The sequence below is a fragment of the Dasypus novemcinctus genome, chromosome 3, assembly GCF_030445035.2.
Source record: "Dasypus novemcinctus isolate mDasNov1 chromosome 3, mDasNov1.1.hap2, whole genome shotgun sequence".
In the NCBI taxonomy this organism is placed as follows: Eukaryota; Metazoa; Chordata; class Mammalia; order Cingulata; family Dasypodidae; genus Dasypus; species Dasypus novemcinctus.
In genome coordinates, this window is record NC_080675.1 from 145,156,632 (window position 1) to 145,163,384 (window position 6,753).

General features: G+C 37.1%; 1 pseudogene; it reads left to right on the forward strand.

Moving 5' to 3' along the window:
* The first annotated feature begins 4,376 nt into the window (after nt 1-4,376).
* Nucleotides 4,377-5,673, forward strand: LOC101419133 (eukaryotic peptide chain release factor subunit 1 pseudogene; annotated as a pseudogene).
* Nucleotides 5,674-6,753: the final 1,080 nt, after the last annotated feature.

The window sequence follows — 6,753 nt, forward strand, 5'->3', positions numbered from 1 at the left end:
ATCATGAACATGGTATACTCTTCATTTATTAGGTATTCAACATTTTTAGCAGTATTTTATTATTTTCATGTATAGATAATGTTCAATTTTGTTAATTTTATCCCTAAGTATTTTGTGGTTTTGGTTATTAATGTCAAAGGGCTTTTCTAAATTTCATTTTTCCAATTATTTGCCACTAGTATATAGAAATACAATAGATTTTTTATATTGCTCTTGTGCCTTATGACCTTGCTAAATTCACCTGTTCTAATGGTTACTTTGTAGATTCTTTAGGACTTTCTGTATAAAAAAAGCATGTTGTCTGTAAAGATAGCTTTACTTCTTTTGTTCAATTTTTATGGCTTTTATTCATTTTCCTCCTACATTATTACACTGTCTAGGCCTGCTAATACAATGCTGACTAAAAGTGGTAACAACAGAAAGTCTTCCCATATTCCTGTCTTAAAGGGGAAACACTTGATGATATATTACAATTAAGCATTAATGTGAGCTGTAAGTTTGTAGGTTTTTTTGTAGATATTCTTTATTAAATTGAGAAAGTTATCTTCTATTCCTAGTTTTTTACTTTTTTTTTATTGAGTGCATGCTGAGTTTTGTCAAATGGTTCTTCTGGATCTCTGGAGATGCTTATATAGTTTTTTTCTCTTATTCTGTTAATACAGTGAGTTGTGTTTTTGCTTCTTTAAATGTTAAACCAACCTTGCATTCTTGGGACAAACTTCACTTGTTCATGGTGTATTACCTTTATATATATATATATAGTTAGATTCACTTTGTAAATATTGTATTAAGGAATTTTGTGCCTGTGTTTATGAAGGACATTGGGCTGCAATTTTCTTTGTTCTACTGCCCTTGTCAATTTTGGTATCTGGATTGTACTGGCCACATAACATGAGTTGGAACATGTTCCCTCCTCCATTTTCTGCAAGAATTTGTGTAAGATTGCTATTACTTTTCCCTTACATATTTAGTGGAATTAACCAGTGAGATCATCAGTGACTGGAGTTTTCTTTCTGGAAGATTTGTATAATGAAGTCAATCTCCTTAATAGATATAGAGCTGCTCAATTCTCTGTCCTTTTCATGTCATTTTGTTAAGTTGTGCTTTTCACATAATTTGCTCATTTCATCTAGGTTGTGAAATTTGATAGCATAAAGTAGTTGTTCATAACATCCTTTTATTATCCATATGTCTGTATGAGCCATAGTGATGTATCTTTTTTGTTTTTTATATTGGTAATTTATATATTCTCTCTTTTTAAAAATATTAATTTTGCTCAGGATTTATCTATTTTGTTGACCTTTACAGATAAGCATCTTTTTCTTTGTTACCTTTCCATTGTTTCTTTGCTTTCTATTTCATTATTATGTTCTCTTTTCTTTATTATTTCCTTCCTTCTACTTACTTTGGGTTTAAATTTCTTATCTTTCTGTAGCTTTTTAATATGAATGCTTACTTTAGATATTTTTTCTGTTCTAATATAAACATTTAAATATATAAGTTTCAAGCACTTCTTTAGCTGTCTCCCATAAATTTTGATATATTCATTTTTATTTTCATTTATTTTGAAATATTTTCCAATTTTACTTAAAATTGATTTCTTTGCAATTGTTTCTTTATGTAAAAGTATATTGTTAATTTCCAAATATTTAAGTGTTTTCTAAATGTACAAATGTCACATAGTCATTGATTTCTTATTTCATTTCATTGTAGTTAGAGAACATACTGTGTATGATTGCAAGACTTTTAATGGTATTATTTTATGGCCCAGCATGGGTCTATCTTAGTGAGTATTGCTTTGTACTAGAAAAGTGCAGAATATGTAGTGTATCTTCTGTTCTATAGTTGTTTACAGATTACTGTTTAGCTTTAGCTTTCAACAGTTTGACTAGGAGGTGCCTAGATATAGTTTTCCTTGTATTTATCCTATGTGGGATTCACTGAGCTTCTTGTATCTGTAAATTGAGGTTTTTCATCAAGTTGAAAGACTTCCAATCATTATCTTTTCATATATTTTTCCTGCCCCATTCTTTCTTTCCTCTCCTCTAAATCTAATTCCATGTATGTTAGAATGCTCAATATTATTCTATAGATCACTGAAATTTTATTTGTTTCATCCATATTTTCCTCTGTTTTTCAGACTGAATAATTTCTGCTGATATGTCTTCACGGTCACTGGACCTTTCTTCTGCCATTTCCAATTTGCTATTAAATCCATCCAGTAAAATTTTCACTTTAATCATTTTACTTTTCATTTTTAGAATTTCCATTTCTTTGCTGAGACTCCGTATCTACTCACTCGTTATGATCACATGCTCCCTTAAGTTCTTGAGCATATTTATAATAGGTTCTTTGAAGTTGTTGTCTTCTAATTCCAATATCTGTGCCATCTTGGCATCTGTTTCTATTGACTGCTTTTTTCCTAATCTTGGGTCATATTTTTCTTTTTCTTATGTCTAATAATTTTTTATTTGTACTGGACATTGTGGATGATATATTGTGGAAAGTCTGGATTCTGTAACCTTTTGAAGAATGTTGATTTTTGTTTTGGCTGGCAGTTAAGTTACTTGGTGATCACTTTGAACTTGTGGAAGCTTGGCTTTGCATTGTTAGGACATGTCATCTTTGACATGTTTTAGGGCAAGTCTCTTAGTTCTGGGACATAAATGTTACTTTGTTAACTTAGTGATATTCAAACCCTAAACTCTGTCTCTTACAGCTGCATCTGGGCTACAGCTGAAATCTTTGTTCAGTTTTTACAGCCTTCTAGCTGATGCTTTCCGTGACCTTCTTGATGTTGCCCCCATGAGTGCACAGTTCAGGAGTCAGTCAAAGATTTGAGAGTAGTTTACATGCAGATTTTGGGTTTTTCCTCTCTGAGGTTCTCACATTTTTAGGATTTCTTCCCTTAAGTCCCATTGTTCTGGCAACCTTAAACTCCAACCCCTGACACCTAAAGCCAGAAATACTATGGTTTTTACCTTGAGTGCCAGCTACCCCATGCTGTGCAGACAAGGGTGTAGTGCCATCGGGGGAAAAGTCAAAGTCATATAAATGTGAATCTCACCTAGAGAGGTCATCTTCTTTCAAGGGTTAGACCCACTCCAATTTCTGTCCAGTTTTGGCATCTCTCCAACGCCTACAAATACTTGTTTTTTAAATATTTTATTGAGACATTAAAACTCTTTTACACAGAAGAGTTAGTCTAATACAAGCTGCTCTAACATTGCTAGCACAGGAACTTAGCCACTTTAGTATCAAAGTTTGGGAAAAGTAATGCCCAGAGAGGAACTATGATCTGCCCAATATCACATAGCAGATAGTGGCTGAGCCCAGTCTTGAAACCAGGTTTCCGGGAACCTCTTGCTCTATCTTGCTGCTGAGTGACCCTTAATGCTTCACAAGTGGCTGTTGAATGAGGTTCTCATAGCCTCAAGGATCCTTCACTCAGGCATGTGGTGGAAGGCAGAAAGGAACATGAGAAACTGTGAGGTCTAGTGGTCCAAGTCCTTCACCAGGAAGCCAGGTAGTAGATCATAGAGGAAGAGGTCCAGCCCTTGGGCAGGCTGAGTGGGCCAGGGATTCCAAGGTGCCAGGTTTAAAGTACCACCCAGGGGATGCTGTCTGTCTCGTTCCACATCTGAGTACCTTAGACTCAATCCAGAACTAAACCATCATGGTTTTCTCCATTCCTGTCAAATCTGGGTTCCCTAGCTTGGAGCACAGTATAGCCATTCATCTACCGAGAGCTCAGATCTGGATCTGAGAGCTTCTCCTTCACCCTCCCTCCTGCATTAAAGAGATGGACACAGATTCCACATCATAAAGGACCCAGGAGTCCACTCTTCCTCTTAATCTCTCTGGTTCCTATTTTTATTGAGAGTTTCTTCCCTTACCCAGGTTTTTTGTTGTAGATTGCTGCAAGATCCCTACCTCGGGTTGTCTCCTACACTTGTCCCTCCCCTCAATTCCACTATTACCAAAGTTTGTTTTTGTTTTTTTTACTTTTTATAAAACTTGAACCTGATCTTGCCCCTCCCTATCTTCTCGGGGAGCTCCACAGCCTAGTGGAGAAGATAGACAACTTAACACCTGGCTGTTAACAATATGATAGATGCTGATGGCAACTGTGAACTTGGGGGGCAACAAATCCCCTGGATGGGCAACCTTCCCTTACGCCTGCCAAGGAATTTTGAGCCAACACCTAAGAAAGAAGCTAACTTTCTCAATTGTTCCTGGGCTCTGCCTCAACCCACCCCCTCAGCCTAGCTACACAAAGTCACGATTTCTAAAATTTAGCATTTTGGCTTCAAAAGAAAAAAACTCATCTTTAAATTTTGAGAACCAAAGAGAACAAAGAATAAAGCGGGTACCTTATGTCAGAGCTGCCACCGCCAGGGAGCCGCTGCCTGGAGGAGCAGCCTCCACCACCCAGGACTGGGCCCTCAGGCAGGAGGAGGGGAGAAGTAGTGGACGACCCCAGTGCTGCCAACGGGAAGGGCACAAGCATGATTTGGTTGATGATTCTTCCCAAAGGTCAGATTTCACGAGTGGAAAAATGTTAGCTTTTCACGTTGTCCCCAGGAAGCCGCCTCTCAGTCCTGGGAGCCATTACATCTGTACAACAGAGATTCAGACTTTTATAACAAAGCATCCCCAAATGTCTGGTTGTTCACTGAGGAACAACTGTAATGGAAGATGGAAAGGAAAAGAAAATCAACATTGACTTTGAGCCTTTCAAACTAACAATACGTAGAGTCTCTTATAGCACTACTCTCAGATGACAGCAAGTTTGGCTTTATTGTAATAGATGGCAGTGGTGCACTTTGGGGCACACTCCAAGGAAACACAAGAGATGTCCTGCACAAACTCACTGTGGATCTCTCAGAGAAGCACGTTATAGGGATTCAGTCTGCCTTGCGTTTTGCCCATTTAGGAATGGAAAAGCAATTTAACTATGTTCAGAAAGGAACTGAGACTGCTGTGCCGTTGTTTACTTCTGGGGACAAAGTGAATGTGGCTGGCCTCATTTTAGCTGGAATATCTGACTTTAAAGCTGAACTAAGTCAATCTGATATGTTTCATCAGAGGTTGCAATCAAAAGTGTTACAATTAGTTGATATATCCTATGGAGGTGAAAATGAATTCAACCAAGCTATTGAGTTATCTACTGAAGTTCTCTCCAATGTGAAATTTATTCAAGAGAAGAAATTAATAGGATGATATTTTGATGAAATCATCCAGGTCATGGGCAAGTATTGTTTTGGAGTTGAAGATAAACTAAAGGCTTTGGAAATGGGAGCCGTAGAGATTCTAATAGTCTATGAAAATCTGGATATAATGAAATGTGTTTTTTAATGCCAAGGCACAGAGGAGGAGAAAATTCTCTATCCAACTCCACAACCAGAGAAGGATACATTTCATTTCACAGACAAAAAGACAGGATAGGAACATGAGCTGATTGAAAGCATGCCCCTGCTAGAATGATTTGCTAACAACTATTAAAAATTTGGAGCTACATTAGAAAATGTCACAGATAAGTCACAAGAAGGATCTCAGTTTGTGAAAGGATTTGGTGGGATTGGAGGTATCTTGCTGTACCGAATAGAATTCCAGGGAATGGAATACCAAAGAGGAGATGATGAATTCTTTACCTTGATGATTACTAGGTAGTTGACCTGGGTCTGGCAAACTGTGCCTCACCAGCATCCAACCCAAGAAGAATACCCACATCAGAATCTAAATTCCTTACAATTGGAACATTTCCAGAACTTAATCCATGAGCACTGGATAGTGAAAAGAAAACCAAAACAAAACTAGACCCAACGTTATACTTTGGTTTGTCATGATGTCAGCACAGCAGCCTACAACTAAATTCCTAAGTGCCACTTGGGACTAATTTTAAGAAGAATCTCAGTTTTTACCTTTCCTCAATGATGAAATTGGTTTCTCTTGTATTTTATGGGGAAAAATGATTTTTTAGCCTTCATACATAGAAACAAAAATACTTTAACTGCTAAAACCTTCTAAAATTAGTAGGAGTAAGGTCATAAAAAAGAATAAAGAAGGCAACAAGGTGTTAAATGTGTAATAATTACTGCCTTATAGTAAAATCAATTTCTTAAAAATAGAGGAAAGAATTCCTCCATCTACTCTAAGACTCATTTTTAAAACTAAAGATAAAGATTGACTTAATGCTTTTAAAACTTCAGAAAGTGAAAGGGGCAGAAAATAAGACGCTGGGCAAGACATATAACTAATCTGTACCTTCATTCCCTCATCTTTATGAAAGAAGATGATCATAATCACCCTAGATATCTTACAGGATCACTGCTTATATCAAATAAGACAGCAAATGCAGAGGAAGCCCTTTTGAGAAATTGAAGTGCTATGACATAAGAAATTATTATACTAGACAAATGTAAGTTTATTTTCCCTTATCCTAAAAGAAATTTGTTGCTTCAACCTTCCCAGGCTGATTGATATTCCAGGAACACAAAATAATTTGAACAAATGAGATAGAGACAGCCTTGGAAGATGGGAGCTATTGATATTTCCATTAGACAGCAGAACAATACAGAGATTGTCCTAACCTGGTCTGAATGTCCATGACAGCCAGTGCCAGGGCAGGCCATGAGAACTAGGGGAACAGGGACCTGTGCCCTAACCTGGCCTGAATACAGAATCCCTGGAAAGTTAGAGGGATGCATCCTGGCACCACCACTTCCCAGGTGTACCATGCTGGGCACATCA